The sequence below is a fragment of the Triticum aestivum genome, chromosome 5A (genome assembly GCF_018294505.1).
Source record: "Triticum aestivum cultivar Chinese Spring chromosome 5A, IWGSC CS RefSeq v2.1, whole genome shotgun sequence".
NCBI lineage: Eukaryota > Viridiplantae > Streptophyta > Magnoliopsida > Poales > Poaceae > Triticum > Triticum aestivum.
This window is the reverse complement of record NC_057806.1, coordinates 169,428,068-169,455,217: the sequence shown is the minus strand read 5'-3', so window position 1 is coordinate 169,455,217 and position 27,150 is coordinate 169,428,068.

Below are 27,150 nucleotides of genomic sequence, written 5' to 3'. Positions count from 1 at the left end.
TTTAACCGGTTTGTCCTCTATACATTTGGTGAATTTATCCACCATGACCAATAAGTATTTTTTCTTGTGGGTTCCCCTTTAAGGGGTCCAACCATGTCAAGCCCCCAGACCGCAAAGGGCCATGTAATGGGGATTGTTTGGAGGGCGGTGGGTGGCATGTGGCTTTGATTTGCAAAGAGCTGGCAACCGGCGCAACGTTGGACCAAGTCTTGTGCATCTGCCCGGGCCGTTGGCCAATAGAATCATGTACGGAAGGCCTTGCTTACAAGAGCCCGGGCTACAGCGTGATGACCGCCGAGTTCGGCGTGAATTTCTGCCAAAAGATTCCTCCCTTCCTCTTCGGAGATGCACCTTTGAAGCACTCCAGTAGTGCTTTTCTTGTACAATTCTCCCTCATGGACCCTGTAGGCCTTGGATCACCGCACTATGCAGCGTGCCTCATTTTGGTCCTCCGGAAGTTCCTGTCTAGTTAGGTACGCCCGGAATGGTTCTGTCCACGGGGCAATAATTGCCATTATTTCGTGGGCTGAAGGTGTTATTTCAGTGGCGGAGCCTCCGATTGTGTCAGAGAGTTCGGTATCGGGTATTTTGGCCGGGTCTGGACTTTTGTTACCGGTGTCCCCTTCCCATGCTACGGATGGCTTGAAGAGCCTTTCCAGAAATATGTTGGGGGGACCGCGTCGCGTTTTGCGCCAATGCGGGCGAGGATATCCGCCGCCTGATTGTTTTCCCGAGCCACATGGTGAAATTCGAGTCCCTCGAACCGAGATGACATTTTGAGGACGGCATTTCGATAGGCCGCCATTTTCGGATCCTTGGCGTCGAAATCTCCGTTTATTTGGGATATCGCGAGGTTTGAATCCCCACGCACCTCCAGGCGGTGAATGCCCATGGAGATTGCCATCCGAAGACCATGCAATAGAGCTTCGTATTCGACTGCATTGTTGGAATCCGTATACAATATTTGTAGTATGTACCGAACGGTATCTCCGGTTCGGGATGTCAGGACGATGCCAGCCCCTAGACAGGTCAGCATTTTAGAACCGTTGAAGTGCATGATCCAATTGGAGTATGCACTGTACTCTTTAGGGAGTTCGGCCTCCGTCCATTCGGCGACGAAGTCGGCCAGTACTTGCGATTTAATGGCTCGGCGAGGTTTGTATGTTATGTCGAATGGGAGGAGCTCAATGGCCCATTTGGCAATCCGGCCCGTAGCGTCGCGGTTGTTGATAATATCATTAAGTGGCACTTCCGAGGCTACTGTAATCGAACACTCTTGAAAGTAGTGTCACAATTTCCGCGATGCCATGAATACCGCATATGCTATTTTTTGGTAATGTGGGTACCGTGATTTGCATGGATTGAGGACAGTGGATACATAGTATACCAGCTTTTGAAGAGGGAATTTGTGTCCGTCCGCTTCCCGTTCGACAACGAGCACCGCGCTTACAACTTGATGAGTTTCCACAATGTACAACATCATTGGTTCACCGATGTTTGGTGCGGCCGGGGTCGGGTTGGTTGCCAGAATGGTCTTTATTTCTTCCAATCCGGCTGTGGCCGCGTCCGTCCATTCGAAGTGTTCGGTGCGCCGCAGGAGGCGATAAAGGGGTAAAGCCTTTTCTCCCAAGCGGGAGATGAAGCGGCTTAGAGCTGCCACACATCCAGTTAGCTTCTGGATTTTTTTGAGGTCTGTTGGGGTAGCCAACTGTGACAATGCTCGGATTTTGGCCGGATTAGCTTCAATACCTCTACTGGAGACAATGAATCCCAGGAGCTTTCCGGCTGGTACGCCGAAAACGCATTTTTCCGGATTGAGCTTGATGTCATATGTCCGGAGGTTGTCGAATGTGAGCCTCAAGTCGTCTATCAAAGAGTCGACGTGTTTGGTTTTGACGACCACATCGTCTACATATGCCTCTACTGTTTTGCCGATTTGTTTCTCCAGACATGTCTGTATCATGCGCTGATATGTTGCGCCGGCGTTTTTGAGCCCAAAAGGCATTATTAAAACAGAAGGGACCGTATGGTGTGATGAATGCCGTTGCAGCTTGGTCGGACTCCGCCATCTTGATTTGGTGGTAATCGGAGTATGCGTCGAGGAAACACAATGACTCGTGTCCTTCAGTAGCATCAATAATTTGATCGATGCGTGGGAGGGGGAAGGGATCCTTTGGGCAAGCTTTATTGAGGTCTTTGAAGTCGACACAAAGGCGCCAGGATTTGTCCTTCTTTGGTACCATCACCAGGTTTGCTAGCCAGTCTGGGTGTTTTTATTTCTTTGATGAATCTGGCCTCCAATAACTTGGCTAGTTCCTCTCCCATGGCCTGTCTCTTAGGTTCAGAGAAACGCCAAAGAGCTTGCTTGACCGGCTTGAATCCCTTTAGGATATTGAGGCTATGTTCGGCCAGCCTGCGTGGGATTCCTGACATGTCTGAGGGATGCCAGGCGAATATGTCCCAGTTCTCACGCAGGAACTCTCGTAGTGCAGCGTCCATAGCGGGGCTTAGTTGTGCCCCGATGGAGGCTGTTTTTGTAGGGTCCGTTGGGTGGGCTTGGAATTTGACTATTTCATCCGCTGGTTTAAAAGAGGTGGACTTGGATCTCTTGTCGAGTATCACGTCGTCCCTGTCCACTGTGGAGCGTAGCATAGTTAATTCCTCGGCCGAGAGGGTTCGGATAGTGCCTCGAGGGCCAATGCGGCTGTTTTGTTTTCGGCGCGGAGTGTTGTGTCCGGATCGCTGGCGAGAGTGATGATTCCATTGGGCCCGGGTATTTTGAGCTTCATGTACCCGTAATGGGGTACGGCTTGGAGTATAACCATTGCTGAACAGGGCCACTTGGAATGTAATTTCTTCGGACCTATAATTATCCGGCATGCCGAATACCACATCTAGTGTGATTTTACCAGCACAACGTGCTTCCCGACTGGGGATAATTCCTCTAAAGGTTGTGCTACTTTGCTCGATGCAGTTCCAGTCTATTTCCATCTTTTGAAGGGTTTCCTCATAGATGAGGTTTAATCCGCTGCCGCCGTACATGAGTACTTTGGTGAGGCGAAAGCCATCCACAATTGGACTGAGGACCAGTGCGGCTGGTGCTCGGGCTGTTCGGAATTTGGGTTCATCACATGCATTGAAGGTAATAGCCGTGTCACTCCATGGATTCTTTGCTGCTACGTGGCAGATTTCGGCCATGCTGCGGAGTGTTCGCTTGCGCCTGTTATTTGACGCAAAGGTCTCGAACACTGTTAACACTGTATTGTTATCCACTAGATGATGCTCCGTGGTATGTTGGATAAGAAGATCCTCACCACTTTTGGCCACCTGTCGGAGTATCCAACATGCTCTAAGGTTGTGCGTTGGTATTGTATCCACTGTACTATGAATTTTGCAGGGTCCGTTGAGCCATCCTTCCAGTACGGTTCCATACCCTGTAGAGGGTTTTTGCTTTTTGGTGGTTGACCCGGGTGTATTGTGATAATGCACCCTTTTGTTTTGGACTAGGTTTGTATTCAGTGTCGGATTATCCCAAAAGTTTACTTCGGTTTTCCAGGCACTTTCCATCGCACAGTACTTTCGTACTATGGACACCAAGTCAGCGAAGCGTGTTATCTCACGGCGATTTATGGCGTTAAGGATTCCCTTGTCCGTGCAATTATTGCAGAAAAATAGGATTGCGTCTTCCTCGCGGCAGTCCTTAACCTTGTTCATCACAAGGAGGAATCTGGCCCAATAGTGATGTACTGTTTCCTGGGGCTCTTGCCTGATGTGGGAAAGATCGCTTATGTTTGGGTGGGTGTGTGGAACTGAATCCTAACCCTCACCTGATCTGGGATCCAGGGGCCGAGGAATTTCCAATTTTGAAAGTTTCGGTTCCGGGGTGTGACCCGATAATCCTGGCCCGCTGCCTGACTCTAAGTTCAGGGATTTGGTGTTGTCCTCCCGCGAACGGGCGTCTGGCTCGGAGAGCTCGGGAATCCGGACATATTTGGTCCTCAGGATAGAGGAAAGGTCACCGCATTGTTCCTCCACCACTGCAATATGATGGGCGACTCCCAAGGCGGCGATGCGATCCAAGAGCTCGTTTAAGGAGGAGAGCTCCATTGGATCCATCTGTTCGGCGAGTGCCAATTTGGCGTGGAGGCTGTTTTCGATGACCCAAGAATTCATCGTCGACGCGGCGGCCGAACAGGTGGTCATGATGCCTAGCCAGAGAGTTTGGCTGATAGCCAAAGCTCCCCCAACAGTAGTACCGTCTTTAAAGACGAGACGAGACATCCTTCCTTCTGGCGACGGCATAGAGGAACTCTCAATGAACGCACCAATGTCGGTGTCAAAAATGGCGGATCTCGGGTAGGGGGTCCCGAACTGTGCGTCTAGGTCGGATGGTAACAGGAGGCAGGGGACACAATGTTTTACCCTGGTTCGGGCCCTCTTGATGGAGGTAAAACCATATGTCCTGCTTGATTAATATTGATGATATGGGTAGTACAAGAGTAGATCTACCACGAGATCAGAGAGGCTAAACCCTAGAAGCTAGCCTATGGTATGATTGTATGTTGTCCTACGGACTAAAACCCTCCGGTTTATATAGACACCGGAGAGGTTAGGGTTACACAAGGTCGGTTACAAAGGAGGAAATATACATATCCGTATTGCCTAGCTTGCCTTCCACGCCAAGTAGAGTCCCATTCGGACACGAGACGAAGTCTTCAATCTTGTATCTTCATAGTCCAACAGTCTAGCCAAAGGATATAGTCCGGCTGTCCGGAGACCCCCTAATCTAGGACTCCCTCAGCTTCCCTACCATTTTGTGTGCGGTCGTGGGCGGCAAGGAAATCGGCGCGGCGGGATTCCATCGCTTCCTTACTAGTTAGTGTGCGGCGCGGTGGCATGAACGACGCTTGGTGAGAGCTCTGGGATGGAGTGGCCGGACAGCCGTGTAGTGCATTGGTTTGTCAAGAGCTCAAGGACATAAGACGAAGGAAATTTGGATTCCCCTTCAATCCTGGTCATTTATTACCGAGTAAAATGAATTGGCGGTCATCGAACTTGTGTTGATAGCTCAGTTTGATCATTATATTATATGTGATGCACACATTAGCGCACACCGTCCATAGAGGCAAGTAGCATGTATGCATGCAAACACTCACGGTCACGCTGTCAAACCATGCTAATGCATGCACGTCGCCCTCTCAATAAAAGACCTGCTCATGGCGCAACGCAAACAGTGAGCCTGTCACCTGCGCGCCCCGGCGGTGCTTGACATTACTGTTTAGACGTTTGATGGAGGCCTCTGTGAACACCGAGCATGTATTCACCTGGCTCAACACCAACGGTCTTACTCAGGACTCGGCGCCTTGCTCATGTATATCGTCCATCACAATGATAATATATAAAACAACCTAGCTAGAGAGGGTACAATGGTACGGAGTATGTACTATCATGAGCGACCGATCATAGTGCCACTGCACACGAGTGTGTGTCTGATCGATTCATCCATTATTCGTAAGTTATGCATGGTTGTGTGGTGTCTAATGGTGGTCGTCGAAGGCTAGCTGGCGACAAGACCGGTTGCATGGATGCCTGGTTGTCAATACATGCCGCATACACTTCAAAGGCTCGTCATCCATGAGTTCACTTTACCACCATGCCAGCGTCTGACCGCCCTGGCCTACCAAAACCCCTTCCATCACTAGCGCGCGCTTCCCGCCGGAAACGGCCACCGTCTCTCCAGAACGTCAATGCCGCAATCTCCAAACTTAACTGAAGGTGCAATTGGTGTGTCACTGACATGTGGGCCAGATGCCCGTTGAGCCCACATGTCAGTGACCCAGCGCACCTGCAGTTAAGCCACTGAAGCAACGTCCGCATTCATGCCCGACGAACCTACTCCGGCGCCAGCCATCCATCCGTCTGCCGCGGCTCATTGCCATTCGCCCGCTATATTAACTTGAGCCCCAGCTCCCAGCCATAGCCAAAGACCCACACTCATTCTCCTCCAGTCCCTTCCTTCTATTGGCACCACTCCAACCATGGCCTCCTGGTGCTCTAAAGCTCTCTTGGACGTAATATTGCAGGAGCAGACAAAGGACATCGGTGGCTCCGCTCCGGGCACGCTCCAAAGCTCTCTTGGATGTACAGTCGCAGGAGCAGCCGAAGGAGATCGCCGGCTCCCCCCGGCCACCCTCTACCGCCACTACCACGAAGCCGGCGCGTGTGCACGGGCGCAGCCGGCAGCGAGGAAGAGTAGTACACGGTAGGTCTCCGCCGCTCTGGTCCTGGGAAGGCCACCGCTCCTCCACTCAGTCGACGCCAAGCTTGGTGGGATAAACATCGACGGACGATTAGCCACTTGATTGGGATGTGGAGGCAGAAATCTTCAGAACCTTGTGCTTCAGAGGAGGAGGTTATCGAGGCGGATGAGGAGGAGGCAAAGGAAATGGCCGGCTTTCTCGGGTTCATGGCCGAAAATGGTGGTCGGGCGTCGACGATCGTTTAAATTAGATTTACAATAGGTTTTAGTACGGTTTGTGTGAAATATGTAATGAATTTCATCCAGTTTGTAGGAAAAGTTTTCAGAATGTCATGAATTTCATCCGGTTAATTTGGAATTTGCTTTGTTTGCATGAATTTCATCCGGTTAGTTCATATATTTGTCGAAAGGTATGCGGGCAGCATTGGATGGCATCCATCAGTGTCCTCGGACAGATGCCATTGTAAATTTGTGGGCCAGTGTTGGAGATTAACAGTGCTCCATTATTTGGCAAGGAACAGTTATCCCTCGATCAAAATCAGGTCCGCCGTGTTTCGCACTCCTCCCACGTAAGAGTGTAAACTCTTGCTTACATAAAAATGGAGCAAGTGGACGACACTGTAGCATGTGGTATCACTCAAACTATCCCTCCTAACGCGTGGGAAAGCACCGCCCTCATCATTTTGTTCTAGATTTCTATCGATCGATCGCACGAAAATGTTTCGCTTTGCAAGTTGAAAAGAAAAGGCGACACAGGTACGACTCGTACGCGTCGCACCCCCGACAGTCCGGCTCGCACGCCGCTCACCAGAAGGGACACATGTTGTCTTGCAATTTCACTAACATGTGGGACTGCAATTGAATAAATCGTCGATATCCGAAATCTAATCACTCGGTGGGCGACGGCTGAGAAGAGAGAGACGAGGGAGGGAGAAGAGATCACCCGCCCGCCCCATACAGACTCCAAGAAATATATGGCGATAATGTGAGGTGGGCCATGCGGGAGTCCGTACCGCTTCCAAGGCCTCCCCACTCAGACGCCAATTGCCTATATTCATAGCAAGTAGTACCAGTGGCCTATAAGCCCGCTTATGTGGTGGAGAGAGAGGCATTGACAAAGTCAAGGAGTGGGCTCTGCAAGAGCCCGTCTCCACACGTGCTCCTAGGTATAAAAAACTAATTCTAAAAAAAGATGCATAAAAAACAATTGTGTCTAAAAAAGAAAGGTAAAAAACATTTGAGAGGAAATAGATAGAGAGAAAGTGAGAAAAGTTGTAACCTTTATAGCCAACCTTATAGTCAACACTATGGTAGTATTACATGAGGAAGGAGGGAGTGGTGCACATGCCAAGTTCACTGGGCTGCCGTGTTTCACACTCCTCCGTCGTAATAGTGGAGACAATAGCTTTCATCAAAAATAAACAATGAATACTCATTGCTCGTCCTCTATATCGGAAAAGAATACTTTCCATTCACCGATATGTGGGATGTCGACCATCCTGGTCCACCTGCCATGCACAATATTATCCTGGTCCACCCCGGTCGTAGCGCAGACCCAACCCTTCCCGCTATAAGTTGGTCAGACGAAGCTGGTGAGGATACATCTGTTTCCATAACTCGGAGAGGGTTCACATGATTCACTATCAAACAAAAGTAGCAAGTACCGCCCACACAAGACAGTGCACTAGCCCTAAGATGGTTTGATAACACGCATCGTTCTGGTAATTAAACACAGGGCAATGCAAACTACCCTGAAGGATTAACGCGACCAACTATTTCTTGTCATCGATCTCTCGGGCAATGACCACAGCACGGACAGCGGCATGGGAATCGATCTCTGGGGTGATGTCCACAGGACTGACCGCGACATCGGAATCGATCTCTGGGGCGATGTCCACAGGATGGACAGCGGCATCGGAATCGATCTCTGATACGTCTCCGTCGTATCTATAATTTTTGATTGTTCCATGCCAATATTCTACAACTTTCATATACTTTTGGCAACTTTTTATACTATTTTTGGGACTAACATATTGATCCAGTGCCCAGTGCCAGTTCCTGTTTGTTGCATGTTTTTTTTGTTTCACAGAATATCCATATCAAACGGAGTCCAAACGGGATAAAAACTGATGGATATTTTTTTGGAATATATATGATTTTTGGGAAGAAAAATCCACGCGAGACGGTGCCCGAGGGAGGCACGAGGCAGGGGGGCGTGCCCCACCCGCCTGGGCGCGCCCCTGACCCTCATGGCCACCCCGTAAGGCGGTTGGTGCCCTACTTTTTCCGCAAGAAAGATAATTTCCGGATAGAGATCGTGTTAAAATTTCAGCCCAATCGGAGTTACTGATCTCCGGGAATATAAGAAACGGTGAAAGGGTAGAATCTGAGAACGCAGAAGCAGAGAGAGACAGAGAGATAGATCCAATCTCGGAGGGGATCTCGCCCCTCCCATGCCATGGAGACCAAGGAACAGAGGGTAAACCCTTCTCCCGTCTAGGGAGGAGGTCAAGGAAGAAGGAGAAGGAGGGGGCTCTCTCTCCCTCACTTCCGATGGCACCGGAGTGCCACCGGGGGCCATCATCATCAGCACAATCTTCACCAACAACTTCACCGCCATCATCACCAACTCTTCTCCCATCTATGCAGCGGTGTAACCTCTCTCTTACCTGCTGTAATCTCTACTTAAACATGGTGCTCAACGCTATATTTATTTCCCAATGATGTATGGCTATCCTATGATGTTTGAGTAGATCTGTTTTGTCCTATGGGCTATTTGATGATCAAGATTGGTTTGAGTTGCATGTTTTATTATTGGTGCTGTCCTATGGTGCTCTCAGTGTCGCGCAAGCATGAGGGATCCCCGCTGTAGGGTGTTGCAATACGTTCATGATTCGCTTATAGTGGGTTGCGTGAGTGACTGAAACACAAACCCGAGTAAGGGGGTTGTTGCATATGGGATAAAGAGGACTTGATACTTTAATGCTATGGTTGGGTTTTACCTTAATGATCTTTAGTAGTTCCGGATGCTTGCTAGAGTTCCAATCATAAGTGCATATGATCCAAGTAGAGAAAGTATGTTAGCTTATGCATCTCCCTCATATAAAATTGCAATAATGATTACCGGTCTAGTTATCGATTGCCTAGGGACAAATAACTTTCTCGTAACAAAAAGCTCTTTACTAAAATTAACTTAGTTGTGTCTTTATCTAAACAGACCCTACTTTTTATTTACGTAATCTTTATTATCTTGCAAACCTATCCAACAACACCTACAAAGTACTTCTAGTTTCATACTTGTTCTAGGTAAAGCGAACGTCAAGCGTGCGTAGAATTGTATCGGTGGTCGATAGAACTTGAGGGAATATTTGTTCTACCTTTAGCTCCTCGTTGGGTTCGACACTCTTACTTATCGAAAGCTGTTGCGATCCCCTATACTTGTGGGTTATCAATCTCCGGGGTGATGTCAACAGGACGGACCGCGACATCGGAAACGATCTCTGGGGCGTTGTCCACAGGACGGGCCGCGACTTCGGAATCATCAAGGACGTCCACCGGCACCTGCACAACCCTAACATATTAGCAAGCACATTGCAAATAATCAGAAACCACAACTATGGTAAGCCATTATTTTTTAACTTGTGCAGCTCACCGGGGGATCCCATCCCTCCGGGGGCCATCTCCTCGTCCTCGATGGGGGCCATCACCTTGCCAGGGGAATACTGCTTCTCAACGGCGACTATCTCCTCAAACTCGGCTTTGAGCCTTGCATAGGTGGCCATTAGAATTTTTGGGGTAGTGATACGTCTCCAACGTATCTATAATTTTTTGATTGCCCCATGCTATATTATCTACTATTTTGGACATTATTGGGCTTTATTATCCACTTTTATATTATTTTTTGGACTAACCTATTAACCGGAGGCCCAGCCCAGAATTGATGTTTTTTGCCTGTTTTAGGGTTTCGAAGAAAAGGAATACCAAACGGAGTCCAAACGGAATGAAACCTTCGGGAACGTGATTTTCTCAATGAACAAGACCCGGGAGACTTGGACCCTACGTCAAGAAAGAAAAGAGGAGGCCATGAGGTAGGGGGCGCGCCCACCCCCACCAGGCGCGCCCTCCACCCTCGTGGGCCCCCTGTTGCTCCACCGATGTACTCCTTCCTCCTATATATATATCCACGTATCACAAAACGATCAGAAATGGAGCCAAAACCCTAATTCCACCGCCGTAACTTTCTGTATCCACGAGATCCCGTCTTGGGGCCTATTCCGGAGCTCCGCCGGAGGGGGCATCGATCACGGAGGGCTTCTACATCAACACCATAGCCCCTCCGATGAAGTGTGAGTAGTTCACCTCAGACCTACGGGTCCATAGTTAGTATCTAGATGGCTTCTTCTCTCTTTTTGGATCTCAATACAATGTTCTCCCCCTCTTGTGGAGATCTATTCGATGTAATCTTCTTTTTGCAGTGTGTTTGTTGAGACCGATGAGTTGTGGGTTTATGATCAAGTCTATCTATGAACAATATTTGAATCTTCTCTGAATTCTTTATGTATGATTGGTTATCTTTGCAAGTCTCTTCGAATTATCAGTTTGGTTTGGCCTACTAGATTGATCTTTCTTGCAATGGGGGAAGTGCTTAGCTTTGGGTTCAATCTTGCGGTGTCCTTTCCCAGCGACGATAGGGGCAGCAAGGGACGTATTGTATTGTTGCCATCGAGGATAACAAGATGGGGTTTTCTTCATAGTGCATGAGTCTATCCCTCTACACCATGTCATCTTGCTTAAGGCGTTACTTTGTTTTTAACTTAATACTCTAGATGCATGCTGGATAGCGGCCGATGAGTGGAGTAATAGTAGTAGATGCAGGCAGGAGTCGGTCCACTTGTCTCGGATGTGGTGCCTATATACATGATCATACCTAGATATTCTCATAACTATGCTCAATTCTGTCAATTGCTCAACAGTAATTTGTTCACCCACCGTAGAATACTTATGCTCTCGAGAGAAGCCACTAGTGAAACCTATGGGCCCCGGGTCTATCTTCATCATATTAATCTCCTATTACTTAGTTATTTCCTTTGCTATTTACTTTGCCTTTATTTTACTTTGCATCTTTTATCATAAAAATACCAAAAATATTATCTTATCATATCTATCAGATCTCACCCTCGTAAGTGGCCTTATAGGGATTGACAACCCCTATTTGCATTGGTTGCGAGGATTTATTTGTTTTGTGTAGGTACGAGGGACTCGCGCGTAGCCTCCTACTTGATTGATACCTTGGTTCTCAAAAACTGAGGGAAATACTTACACTACTTTGTTGCATCATCCCTTCCTCTTCGGGGAAAACCAACGCAGTGCTTGAGAGGTAGCAAGAAGGATTTCTGGCGCCGTTGCCAGGGAGGTCTACGTAAAGGTCAACATACCAAGTACCCATAACATACCCTTATCTCCCGCATTACATTATTTTTTTCCATTTTCCTCTCATTTTCCTCTCCCCCACTTCACCCTTGCCGTTTTATTCGCCCTCTCTCTCTCTATCCTCCCTCTCTTTATCTATTTGCCCCTTTTTGCCCGTTTCTTGTTTGCTCGTATGGTTGGAATAGTTGTTTATTTATTACTAAATAGAGAACCTAAGAACTATGGATCCTCATCCGCTTGCTAATCTTTTTAAGAGATCCAATTATGATGAACCAATTGCTAGTGAGTTTTGTGCACTAGATTATCTTTATGAAGTTTTGCTTGAAATTCGTGAATCTGAAAATTGCGATGAAGTATTTTATGAAGTAATTCATGATAGATCTTTGAATAAAAAGCATGGTTGCAATGATGCTATTATAAAATCTATTAATGTCAATTGTGCTAATAATATTCAAAACCCTAAGCTTGGGGATGCTAGTTTTGTTATGTCCTCTACTTGCAATAATCATGATTGGGGTGATTCTTCTTTTGATCTTGAAAATTTATTTAAACCCCATGATGAATATGAGATTGATTATAATGTTTGTAATAATATTGAAAGTGGGTTTGGAAGAATGTCAACTTTAGATCCCACATATTTGGAGAATGTTCAATCTCATGAAGTTTTTGATAAAAGTGGGTTTGGAAAGGTCATGACTTTAGCTAATATTGATCCCACTATTTCGGAAGAGTGTCAACTTTGCATGCATGTGGATCATGTTGAGAATATTTTATGTGATAGCTATATTGTTGAATTCGCTTATGATCGTACATGTAATTATTATGAGAGAGGAAAATATGGTGGTAGAAATTTTCATGTTACTAAATTACCTCTCGTTATGTTGTGATTGCTATTGTTTCTTTCCGCTTCCTTGCATATGGTAGTTTTTGCTTGCCTTGATAATTTGTTTGCCTATAAGATGCCTATGCATAGGAAGTATGTTAGAATTAGATGTGTTTTTCACATACTTTATGATGCTCCTTTTGTGCTTCAATTCTTGTCTTTCATCTGAGCATCATCAAAATTATCAATGCCTAGCTATAAGGCTTTAAAGAAAAGCGCTTGTTGGGAGACAACCCAATATTATTACTTGATGTTATTTAATAAATAATTTTTCTAGCCTCTATTTTTGTTGTGTCTTTTGTGTTTAATTAGTGTTTGTGCCAAGTATAACCGTTGGGAAGACTTGGGGAAAGTCTTGTTGAACTTGCTGTAAAAAACAGAAACTTTAGCGCTCACGAGAACTACTGCCATTTTTATTTGGAGAGTGCTATTTAGTTAATTTCTTTTGCAGATGATTAATAGATAAATTCCTCACGTACATAAATTTATTTTAGAATTTTGGGGTTCCAGATCTCGCGCTAGCTACAGATTACTACAGACTGTTCTGTTTTTGACAGATTCTGTTTTTCGTGTGTTGTTTGCTTATTTTGATGAATCTATGGCTAGCAAAATAGTTTATAAACAATAGAGAAGTAGGAATACAGTAGGTATAACACCAATATAAATAAAGAATGAGTTCATTACAGTACCTTGAAGTGGTCTTTTATTTTCTTTCGCTAACGGAGCTCACGAGATTTTCTACTTTGAGTTTTGTGTTGTGAAGTTTTCAAGTTTTGGGTAAAGATTTGATGGATTATGGAACAAGGAATGGCAAGAGCCTAAGATTGGGGATGCCCATGGCACCCCCAAGATAATCTAAGGACACCTAAAAGCCAAAGCTTGGGGATGCCCCGGAAGGCATCCCCTCTTTCGTCTACTTCTACCGGTAACTTTACTTGGAGCTATATTTTTATTCGCCACATGATATGTGTATTGCTTGGAGTGTATTGTATTATTTGAGTCTTTTCTTTTTAGTTTACCACAATCATCCTTGCTGTACACACCTTTTGAGAGAGCCATACATTATTTGGAATTTGTTAGAATACTCTATGTGCTTCACTTATATCTTTTGAGTTATATAGTTTTGCTCTAGTACTTCACTTATATCTTTTAGAGCACGGTGGTGGATATGTTTTATAGAAACTATTGATATCTCATGATTCAGTTAGATTATTTTGAGAGTCTTAATAGCATGGTAATTTACAAAAATCCTAATATGCTAGGAGTTCAAGATTAGTAAAATTTTCGTAAGAGTGTTTTGAATACTAAGAGAAGTTTGATGCTTGATGATTGTTTTGAGATATGGAGGTAATAATATCAAAGTTGTGCTAGTTGAGTAGTTGTGAAATTGAGAAATGCTTGTGTTGAAGTTTGCAAGTCCCGTAGCATGCACGTATGGTAAACGTTATGCAACAAATTTGAAACATGAGGTGTTATTTGATTGCCCTCCTTATGAGTGGTGGTCGGGGACGAGCGATGGTCTTTTCCTACCAATCTATCCCCCTAGGAGCATGCACGTAGTACCGAGGTTATTGATGACTTGTAGATTTTTGCAATAAGTATGTGAGTTCTTTATGACTAATATTGAGTCCATGGATTATATGCACTCTCACCCTTCCATCCTTGCTAGCCTCTCCGGTACCGTGCATTGCCCTTTCTCACATTGAGAGTTGGCGCAAACTTCACCGGTGCATCCAAACCCCGTTATATGATACGCTCTTTCACACATAAACCTCCTTATACCTTCCTCAAAACAGCCACCATACCTACCTATTATGGCATTTCCATAGACATTCCGAGATATATTGCCATGCAACTTTCCATCATTCCATTCATCATGACACATTCATTATTGTCATATTGCTTAGCATGATCATGTAGTTGACATAGTATTTGTGGCAAAGGCACCATTCATAATTCTTTCATACATGTCACTCTTGGTCCATTGCATATCCCGGTACACCGCCGGAGGCATTCATATAGAGTCATTTTTGTTCTAGTATCGAGTTGTAATCATTGAGTTGTAAATAAATAGAAGTGTGATGATCATCATTTTCTAGAGCATTGTCCCAAGTGAGGAATAAAAAAAGAAAGGCCAAAAAAAGGAGAAGGCCCAAAAAATGAGAGAAAAAGAGAGAAGGGACAATGTTACTATCCTTTTACCACACTTGTGCTTCAAAGTAGCACCAAGATCTTCATGATAAAGAGTCTCTCGTTATGTCACTTTCATATACTAGTGGGAATTTTACATTATAGAACATGGCTTGTATATTCCAATGATGGGCTTCCTCAAAATTGCCCTAGGTCTTCGTGAGCAAGCGAGTTGGATGCACACCCACTAGTTTCTTTTGTTGAGCTTTCATACATTTATAGCTCTAGTGCATCCGTTGCATGGCAATCCCTACTCCTTGCATTAACATCAATTGGTGGGCATCTCCATAGCCCATTGATTAGCCTTGTTGATGTGAGACTTTCTCCTTTTTGTCTTCTCCACATAACCCCCTCATTATATTCTATTCCACCCATAGTGCTATGTCCATGGCTCGTGCTCATATATTGCGTGAAAGTTTATAGGTTTCAGATTACTATAGTATGAAACAATTGCTTGGCTTTTCATCGGGGTTGTGCATGATGAGAGCATTCTTGTGTGACGAAAATGAAACATGACTAAACTTTATGATTTTCTAGGGATGAACTTTCTTTGGCCATGTTATTTTGAGAAGACATAATTGCTTAGTTAGTATGCTTGAAGTATTATTATATTTATGTCAATATGAACTTTTGTCTTGAATCTTTCGGATCTGAATATTCATACCACAATTAAAAAGAATTACATTAAAATTATGCCAAGTAGCACTCCGCATCAAAAATTCTGTTTTTATCATTTACCTACTCGACGACGAGCAGGAATTAAGCTTGGGGATGCTTGATACGTCTCCAACGTATCTATAATTTTTGATTGCTCTATGCTATATTATCTACTGTTTTGGACATTATTGGGCTTTATTATCCACTTTTATCTTATTTTTGGGACTAACCTATTAACCGAAGGCCCAGCCCAGAATTGTTTTTTTGCCTGTTTTAGGGTTTTGAAGAAAAGGAATATCAAACGGAGTCCAAATGGAATGAAACCTTCGGGAATGTGATTTTCTCAACAAACAAGACCAGGGAGACTTGGACCCTACGTCAAGAAAGAAAAGAGGAGGCCACAAGGTAGGGGGGGCGCGCCCACCCCCACCAGGCGCGCCGTCCACCCTCGTGGGCCCTCTGTTGCTCCACCGACGTACTCCTTCCTCCTATATATATCCGCGTACCCCAAACGATCAGAAACGGTGCCAAAACCCTAATTCCACCGCCGTAACTTTCTGTATCCATGAGATCGCATCTTGGGGCCTGTTCTGGAGCTCCGCCAGAGGGGGCATCGATCACAGAGGGCTTCTACATCAACACCATAGCCCCTCCGATGAAGTGTGAGTAGTTCACCTCAGACCTACGGGTCCATAGTTAGTAGCTAGATGGCTTCTTCTCCCTTTTTGGATCTCAATACAATGTTCTCCCCCTCTCTTGTGGAGATCTATTCGATGTAATCTTCCTTTTGCGGTGTGTTTGTTGAGATCGATGAATTGTGGGTTTATGATCAAGTCTATCTATGAACAATATTTGAATCTTCTTTGAATTATTTTATGTATGATTGGTTATGTTTGTAAGTCTCTTCGAATTATCATTTTGGTTTGGCCTACTAGATTGATATTTCTTGCAATGGGAGAAGTGCTTAGATTTGGGTTCAATCTTGCGGTGTCCTTTCCCAGTGACAGTAGGGGAAGCAAGGCACGTATTGTATTGTTGCCATCGAGGATAACAAGATGGGGTTTTCTTCATATTGCATGAGTATATCCCTCTACATCATGTCATCTTGCTTAAGGCGTTACTCTGTTTTAACTTAATACTCTAGATGCATGTTGGATAGCGGTCGATGAGTGGAGTAATAGTAGTAGATGCAGGCAGGAGTCGATCGATTTGTCTCGGATGTGATACCTATATACATGATCATACCTAGATATTCTGATAACTATGCTCAATTTTGTCAATTGCTCAACAGTAATTTGTTCACCCACCGTAGAATACTTATGCTCTCGAGAGAAGCCACTAGTGAAACCTATGGCCCCCGGGTTTATCTTCATCATATTAATCTCCTATTACCTAGTTATTTCCTTTGCTATTTACTTTGCCTTTATTTTACTTTGCATCTTTTATCATAAAAATACCAAAAATATTATCTTATCATAACTATCAGATCTCACTCTTGTAAGTGGCCTTATAGGGATTGACAACCCCTATTTGTGTTGGTTGCGAGGATTTATTTGTTTCATGCAGCTACGAGGGACTCGCGCGTAGCCTCCTACTGGATTGATACCTTGGTTCTCAAAAACTGAGGGAAACACTTACGCTACTTTGCTGCATCATCCCTTCCTCTTCGAGGAAAACCAACGCAGTGCTCAAGAGGTAGCAGGTAGGCATAGTGGGGCCCTTGCTGTTCTTCCAACTTTCTTTGAGGAGTTCATCTGCCAATGCCGTCAACTCTTTGGCCAGTGCTTGTTTCTTGGAGTTCTTCATCTCCATGGGTTGGCCCGCCAACATGGTCAACTCGTTGGTCGGTGCTTGCTTCCTGGAGATCGCTGTCTCCAGTGGGTTGTCCGCCGGCAACTCTTTGGCTAGTGCTCCAGGATCCATCAATGAACTGATAAACAAAAATCAATCGAAAGGAAACCCCAATCGCAATGAAAACGGGAAAAGAATAGGTTGTGAGAATCGGTCGGTGCTTCGCAAAAAGAAGATTCTTGGAATGAAAATATAGCAGCATCACTGATTCGCCCACCTTTCCTTCTTCGATACAAAAGAAAAATGGCAGAAGTGAGTAGCCTGGAGTGAGTTTTTCTTCAAGAAAGGGGAGAAACAGCTTCAACGATCATTCCAATGAAATGATGGTTGCTTCGTCCAGTCCAACTTCGAGGCCACTTCGAGCCACTTCACCACTGCTGGTAAAGGTGAGTTCGGTGATATGACGGGTCATGACAGCCACACCAGGGTGACCGGTGAGTCTCGACTTTAGCACCTCGCTGTGATTTGGTGGATGGCACGCGGGCCCGGATGCTTTGATGTCCCGCATGTAGATAGAGTGTCTAGTAGTATAGGAGTGCTCAGTATTATGAACCGCGACCAAGGCGGAGAGGAAAACGAGAGAACTATGTAATTAATGCATGAGTTTAATTAGGGTAGTGTTCTAAAGTATGAGATACATTCCTCCAATCAAAAAATGCATTGGTTGATGAGATTTGAGCTACTACTGCACGCGGTGTAGTCTAGTCACTTGTTGAAATCTCTAGAAAGGCAAATACTCCTTTCCGGTTTACAGGGCTATACTAGCAAGTACTAGTACTACAATAGTGGGCTCAAATAGCAATTTTGTCTTATACAAGAGCCTGGCTATATGCGTGCTCCAAGGCTCCGCACCACGCCCCACCCCTACAGAAAGACTGCCACGCGAGCGTTCACAACTGCCACATTCGGGTTGCGCTTGGCACGTCACCTCTTCGAGAAGATGAACAATGATGTTACTACTACTTCTATAGTATCGAATCCACTGCTGCATGTCCGTCCATCGTGTGTGGGGGGCGGGGGGGGGGGATAGTCATCACGCGCATGGGCGAGGGAGAAGGTGTGTAGTAGTAAAATCAAGCTTCTCCTCATTGTACAAATTGATGTGACACATCATAGCACTTGCCCCACATGGTTGCCTCTAAACTTGGCTGAAAGACCCGCAGCGTACAATACTCTATTTTTTGCAACCTCTAACATTTACCCCACCACAAATTAAAATATATATTCCTGTCTTGACCAGATGAGCGTGCAAACTAGAATCACCAGGATGATAGGTAGGGCCAGAAGATTATTTTAGTAAAAAAAGCATGGAGCCAACCCCAACAATTTTAAGCTTACAGGCACGATACACGCTATCATACACTACTCTACACATTAAACTGCCACACGAGCGTCCGGGCTGCGCTTGGCTCTTCGCCTCTTCGGGGAGTCAAACAATGATGGAGTACTACTGCAGTGGAGGAGTACTACAGTATGCTTCTAGCCATCTGACACTGACTGAACTGCTGCATGTCCACCGCGTGCGGGAGGGAGAGCGTGTAGCGAACGAAAGCTTCTCCTAGTCCTTCCAGCAACGACGCTCATGGGCAAGGGAGGGACACAGCTTCATTGACTTACTGCTCCTGCCTTTGCGTCTATGATAGGTGGGCCCAACAGGTGGGTGGCCCACCTGTCATGCAGCCAAAGGCAGGTGCGGTTAAGGCGAGAGGGCGTTCTAGTAATCAAACTTCTCGGTCTTGTACGAGTTGACGCGGCACGTCAAAGCACTGCACTCGATATATTTCAATAATTTGTGTTTACCGATGCATTAGTTACTCCCTTCGTTCCTAAATATAAGTCTTTTAGACATTTCAAATGGACTACAACATACAGATGTATGTAGACATATTTTAGAGTGTAGATTCACTTATTTTGCTTCGTATCTAGTCACTTGTTACAATCTCTAAAAAGACTTATATTTGGAAACGGAGGAAGTACAACGCATGCATGCATGCCATGAATTTCCTTTTGATACTTGCTTGTGTTGATTTGATGCACCTTGCCAAATTTTGACTATAAATTTAACTAACCAAATGTTCATGCATGTCACAAAAAATTACGGGGCTGTTTGGATTGTGACTATGTTTGTCTTATGTTGCCACATTATTTTTGCCATGCTTGCCACACTTCCCTAGCTTGAGTTGCTCAAATTGTTAGACCCACTTAGGCTTTCCTAAGGGAATCTTGCCACACTTTTTATGTCTATGACATGTGGGGTTCACTACTAATAAAAAAATCGTGTCTTAGGTGTGGCTAGAACCAAACACCCACCTAACATGGTGAAATTTTCCTAAGGTGAGGTGTGGCAAAGTGTGGCAATATGTAGCTGGAAACCAAATAGCCCCTACATCATTGAAAACTATGCTCAAATACGAATCAAACGATATAATTTTTGTTAACATGCACTAACATTTTGTCAGTTAAATCTTTGGTCAAATTTTAGCACCAATTACAAAGGGGCCCAATAAATATTGTAATCTCACATTTTGTTTTGAGGATACTCCCACATACTCCATCCGTTCCCAAATATAAGTCTTTTTAGATATTCTAACAAGTGCCTACATACGGAGTAAAATGAACGAGTCAATACTTTAAAATATGTCTACACACATCTGTATGTTGTAGTCTATTAGAAATGTATACAAAGACTTATATTTAGGAACGGAGGGAGTAGAAAATATAATTAATAATGCATGTTGGGGCAGCCCACGTTTCCCTAATTTTAGCCGTGGGCTTGTTCATAATTTTTACGATGGGGTGGTTGTTCATTTAATGGAGGGTCTTGTACCAGACTTGAACGATACAAAGTGCGACCTGGCACACCGTAACATCACTTGGAATAAGCAGGTAGCTATCTCAAAAAACAATCAACAACTAAAAAAATGGCGACCTGGCACGTACACAATTTTAAACGATTGTTTTGATGGAGTGAAAAAGGAAAACTACCCCACTACATATATATAGGCCGGAGGCTCCGCGCTTGCTTGCTAGGGTTGCTCTATTAACACACTCTCATCCTCTCAAGATCTAAACAAGATAGCGGTGGTAACACTGTCTTTCTCCCTTCAAAAAACACCGTCTTTCTATCCTCACCGCTGGTTACAGATCCGGACGTATCCCCCTCCACCGGTGAAGGGAAGGAGGGGCAGCGTTTAGGTCGTCGTCGACAGCGAGGGAGGAGACCCACTGCCGGCCGCACCGCTATCTCTCGCCGAGCGCCAGCGCGGGAGGTCCTCCGATCCCTTCGTTGTTTCCCTAGTGTGCGCGGATCCGGCCTCCCGCCGCCCACCTATCCACATCCCGATGACCTTCAGGTATATCTTCCTTCGAAACCGCCGTAGCTCTACTCCCCCAGCTTGCTACGTCACTGCATGTGCATCATTTTCTGCCTCTCAGCCCCTCTTGATCGGATGGTCCAACGTCACCTTTTTTTTTCTTCTATTGTAGGAGGTAAAGCTACTTCATGGAGTCGAATCTTGTACTTGGTTCAAACAAGAAATAAAGTGGGGGTGGGGGAATTTACTATGTGCATCAGACTTGGTACAAACATGAAGGATAGGGGGTGAAACTAGTACAGACTGGTCATCCGACCGGTCTCTTGGTCGAAAAGGGAAATATAGGGGAAACACTATACACAGTGATATGACCAGGACTAGATTTGCTATCCACATATAAGATGGTTGCATGCATCATTATGATGCATAGGCCGGGGGCACGCCTCTGGTACGTCTCCGTCGTATCTACTTTTACAAACACTTTTGCCCTTGTTTTGGACTCTAACTTGCATGATTTGAATGGAACTAACCCGGACTGACGCTGTTTTCAGCAGAATTACCATGGTGTTATTTATGTGCAAAAACAAACGTTCTCGGAATGACCTGAAACTTCACGGAGCAACTTTTTGGAAAATATAAAAAATACCTGCAAAATATGAAGGACAGGGGGCCAACCACCTCTCCACGCGGGTGGGGGGCGCGCCTGGCCCCCTAGGGCACGCCCCCCTACCTCGTGGGCCCCCTGGTGCCTCTCCGACTCCAACTCTATATATTGTGTTTCGGGGAGAAAAAAATCAGAGAGAAGAATTCATCACGTTTTACGATACGGAGCCACTGCCAAGCCCTAAAACCTCTCGGGAGGGCTGATCTGGAGTCCGTTCGGGGGTCCAGAGAGGGGAATCCGTCGCCATCGTCATCATCAACCATCCTCCATCACCAATTTCATGATGCTCACCGCCGTGTGTGAGTAATTCCATCGTAGGCTTGCTGGACGGTGATGGGCTGGATGGGATCTATCATGTAATCGAGTTAGTTTTATTAGGGTTTGATCCCTAGTGTCCACTATGTTCTGAGATTGATGTTGCTATGACTTTGCTATGCTTAATGCTTGTCACTAGGGCCCGAGTGCCATGATTTCAGATCTGAACCTATTATGTTTTCATCAATACATGAGTGTTCTTGATCCTATCTTGCAAGTATATAGTCACCTATTATGTGTTATGATCCATTAACCCCGAAGTGACAACAATCGGGATACTTACCGGTGATGACCGTAGTTTGAGGAGTTCATGTATTCACTATGTGTTAATGCATTGTTCCGGTACTCTATTAAAAGGAGGCCTTAATATCCCTTAGTTTTTGTAAGGATCCCGCTACCATGGGAGGGTAGGACAAAAGATGGCATGCAAGTTCTTTTCCATAAGCACATATGACTATTCGGAATACATGCCTACATTATATCAATGAACTGGAGCTAGTTCTGTGTCACCCTAGGTTATGACTGTTACATGATGAACCGCATCCGGCATAATTCTCCATCACTGATCCATTGCCTACGAGCTTTGCATATATTGTTCTTCGCTTATTTACTTTCCCGTTGCTATTGCTATCATCACTACAAAATACCAAAAACATTACTTTTACTACTATTACCTTTTGTTACCGTTATCACTACTATCATATTACCTTGCTGCATATATTAAGTTTCCAGGTGTGGTTGAATTGACAACTCAGCTGCTAATACTTGAGAGTATTCTTTGTCTCCCCTTGTGTCGAATCAATAAATTTGGGTTGAATACTTTACCCTCAAAAACTGTTGCGATCCCCTATACTTGTGGGTTATCAAGACTATTTTCTGGCGCCGTTGCCGGGGAGCATAGCTCTATTCTTTGAGTCACTTGGGATTTATATCTGCTTATCATTATGAAGAAATTGAAAGATCCAAGAACCAAGATTTATCCCTCAACTACCAGGGGAGGTAAGGAACTGCCATCTAGCTCTACACTTGATTCACCTTCTGTTTTGAGTAAGCTTGCGACACCTACACCTGCTTCTGCTATTCCTTCTGATATGTCACATGTTATTGATGATGCCACTTCTGCTATGCATGATACTTATGATGAAACTACTTCTATGCCTGGTACTACTTTGCCACTTAGTGATTTTCTTGATGAACAAATTGCTAGGGCTAGAGAGATTGAAAATATTGAATCTGATAATACTGATGAAAGTGATGATGAAGAATCACTTGTTATTCCTGAGGGTTATGTTTTTGATCAAGAAGCTTCTTTAGCTATTTTAGCTTGAAAAGATAGAAACGAACTTAAGAGGTTATTAGCTAAATGGAACAAGCAATCTCTAAATGCTAGAATGAAACCTGACCCTGCTTTTTCTACTTCACCTATATGTGTTACCGATAAGGATTATGAATTCTCTGTTGATCCTTATATAATTACTTTGGTTGAATCTGATCCTTTTCATGGCTATGAATCTGAAACTGTTGTGGCACATCTTACTAAATTAAATGATATAGCCAGCCTGTTCACTAAAGATGAGAGAACTCGTTACTTTTATATCCTCAAAATATTCCCGTTCTCATTAAAGGGTGATGCTAAGACATGGTTTAATTCTCTTGATCCTGGTTGTGTGCGTAGTCCACAGGATATGATTTATTACTTCTCTGCTAAATATTTCCCTGCTCATAAGAAACAAGCTGCTTTAAGGGATATATATAATTTTGTGCAAATTGAAGAAGAGAGTCTCCCACAAGCTTGGGGGAGGCTTCTCCAATTACTTAATTCTTTGCCTGATCATCCTCTTAAGAAAAATGAAATACTTGATATCTTTTATAATGGACTAACCGATGCTTCCAGAGATTACCTGGATAGTTGTGCTGGTTCTGTTTTCAGGGAAAGAACACCGGATGAAGCTGAAATTCTATTGAATAATATGTTGACAAATGAAAATAATTGGACACCTCCGGAGCCAATTCATGAGCCTATTCCTAAACCAACTATGAGGAAGAGGGGTATTCTATTTCTCAGTCCTGAAGATATGCAAGAGGCAAAGAAATCTATGAAAGAAAAAGGTATTAAAGCTGAAGATGTTAAGAATTTACCTCTTAATTTACCGCCTGTTGAAGAAACATATGATCTTAATCCATTACCTATTGAAGAAACTCATGGTCTTGATAACCCGACACAGGTAGTAAAGGTAAATTCTCTCTATAGATATGATAAAGCTGAAATCCCATTTACTAAGTTTGCTAGCCCATGCTTAGATGAGTTTGATAAATTTATGGCTAAGCAAGAAGACTTTAATGCTTATTTTGGTAGACAATTGAAATACAATTCAAATATGCTTGAACACTTGGGTGATTATATGGCTAATGTCAAAGGTGAACTTAAACTTATTAGTAAACATGCCTCTATGCTTACCACTCAAGTAGAACAAGTACTTAAAGCTCAAAATGATTTGCTCAATGAATTGAATAGTAAGGATAATGATAATGTTGTTAGAGTTATGACTAGAGGTGGTAGAATGACTCAGGAACCTTTGTATCTTGAAGGCCATCCTAAGAGAATTGAGCAAGATTCTCAGAGAAATAATATAGATGCACCTAGCCCTTCTAAAAGGAAGAAAAAGAAAAATGATAGGACTTTGCATGCTTCTAGTGAACCTATTACTGAAACACCTGAGAATCCAAATGCTATTTCTATTTCTGATGCCGAAACACAATCTGGTAATGAACTTGAAACTAGTAATCATGTTAATGATAATGTTCACGATGATGCTCAACCTAGTAATGATAATGATGTAGAAATTGAACCCGCTGTTGATCTTGATAACCCACAATCAAAGAATCAACGTTATGATAAGAAAGAATTTGTTGGTAGGAAACATGGAAAAGAAAGAGAACCATCGGTTCATAAACCCATGCATTTTCCTCCCAAATCATCCAAGAAAAAGGATGATGAGGATTTTGAGCACTTTGCTGAAATGATTAGACCTATCTTTTTGCGTATGCGATTAACTGATATGCTCAAAATGAATCCTTATGCTAAGTATAAGAAGGATATTGTTACAAATAAAAGAAAGATACCGGAAGCTGAAATTTCCACCATGCTTGCTAATTATACTTTTAAGGGTGGAATACCAAAGAAACTTGGAGATCCAGGAGTACCCACTATACCATGCTCTATTAAACGAAACTATGTTAAAACTACTTTATGTGATCTTGGAGCCGGTGTTAGTATTATGCCTCTCTCTTTATATCGTAGACTTGATTTGAATAAGTTGACACCTACTGAAATATCTTTGCAAATGGCTGATAAATCAACTGCTATACCTGTCGGCATTTGTGAGGATGTGCCTGTTGTAGGTGCAAACGTTACTATTTTAACGAACTTTGTTATTCTTGATATTCCCGAGGACGATAGTATGTCTATTATTCTTGGAAGACCCTTTTTGAATACTGCAAGGGATGTCATTGATTGCACTAAAGGCAATGTCACTTTTCATGTTAATGGTAATGAGCATACGATACACTTTCCGAGGAAACAACCTCAAGTTCATAGTATCAATTCTATTGGAAAAATTCCATCGATTATATTTGGAGATTTTGAATTTCCTCTTCCTACTGTCAAGAAGAAATATGATATTCTTATTATTGGGGATGTGCATATCCCCGTTGAGGTAACATAGTGTTATTCAAAATTTCTCCGGTTCCATGTTATTCGGAATGAGTTCTTTAACAAGACTTGATCAACCTTGTTAGTGGATTCCTTTTGATGATCATGAGATGGATGAAACTAGAAAGCACAACCTTCTGTACCCCACTTTTACTTTCTATTATTTATATTAAATAAAATAAAAATAAATATTTGCTGTCTATTATTTGATTATCCGTGCAATATAAAAATACCCCAAAAATAAAAGTTCTCCAAATGCCCTAAAATTTAAATGTGACTTTTTCTAGAATATTTGAGAATATTTGGCACTGAGAACACAACAGGGGGGTCAACCACCTGCCCACGAGGGTGGAGGGCGCGCCCCCTGCCTCGTGGGCCCATGGTGTCCCTCCTCCACTTATCCTTTCACCCACACACTCCTTCTTCCTCCCCCAAACACGAATATCCAGCTCAAACCCGAGCCCAAGCTCGTTTTGCTGCCATTTTCGATCTCCTTGCTCAAAGTACCTCTCACAAAACTGCTTGGGGAGATTGTTCCTTGGTATGTGACTCCTCCATTGGTCCAATTAGTTTTTGTTCTAGTGCTTTATTCATTGCAAATTTTTTCTGCTTAGGTGACCCTGTTCTTGAGCTTGCATGTCAAATTTATTTGGTCAAAAGTAGTTTTGATGCATGATATAGGCCCTAGGCACTTGTAGGAGTAGTTGCTATCAATATTATTGAGTTTGGTTTACTTTTACCTTGAAGTTACTAAAAATTTCAGAATTTTTCAGAAAATGATGAAGAGACTTTTGAGGGGCTCATCGAGCCAGATCTCAAAGGAAAAGGCACTGAAGCCTAAGTATAATCTGCCTCGCACCGCAGAGGTTCGGGCGTGTGAATGGCCTTCCGATGATTTCTTGAGAGCAGCCTGGATTTATGAAGATTTTCATGAATTGGCTAGGAATGCAGGCCTCACCGCTTTCCTCCACGACCAATGTGATCAGTATCTCTAACTCACAAATATCTTTGTGCAAAACTTTTATTTCCATTCTAGGAGCTCACCACCTATGGTGGAGTTTTATTTATATGATGAGCATAAGGAGATGTCACTTTATGATTTTTGTCGGGTTTGTTTGGTCCCTTTCGAGGGCAAGACAGAAGAACCACATCGTGATGATGTGTACGGGTTTATTGATACTATCACTGTAGGGGAAACAAGGAAGGTTTCCGATGCACGAATCACTAGCATACATTTTCCTGTTTTACGTTATTTTGCATTATTTGCTAGTCATTGTTTAATTGGTCATGGAAACTGTGGAAACCTTAGTATCCCTGATATAATTATTTTTCTCCATGGTTTATACGGTGATAACTCTGTTAGTATGGGCGGTATTATTGCCAAACGGTTAAGTCTGAACTGTACCAAGGGCCCATCTTTGGAGGCATCTATGCTTCACGCCTAGCTGCACATTTTAACATACCTATTAGGCATTATGATAAGGAAGAAAAGGTGCTGCCTTGTGTTTATCTAGATTATAAAAGTATGGTGGCACATGATTTTATTGTTAAGAATAGGGAAGGAGAGCTTAAATACCAATTGTTCTTTAATAAACATCATCCCGAGACTATTACCCTGCCTGCTCCTTCTTTGTTTGATTTATCTGTAGGCCAGTACCTTGTTTCGTTAAAGGCTATTCACGCCTATCGGAACCCTGCACCAGCAATGGAGCCAGAGCCGGAACCACAAGTTGATCCTCCACGACAGTCTAATTATCAGTGGGATCCGGAGATGATTGTCAGCCAGTGGCAATCGAAGTCTTCCTCTTCTTCACCTTAGTACGACCCCGACTACTATTATAGATATCCGCCAGGCCAGCTGTGGCCATAGACCAA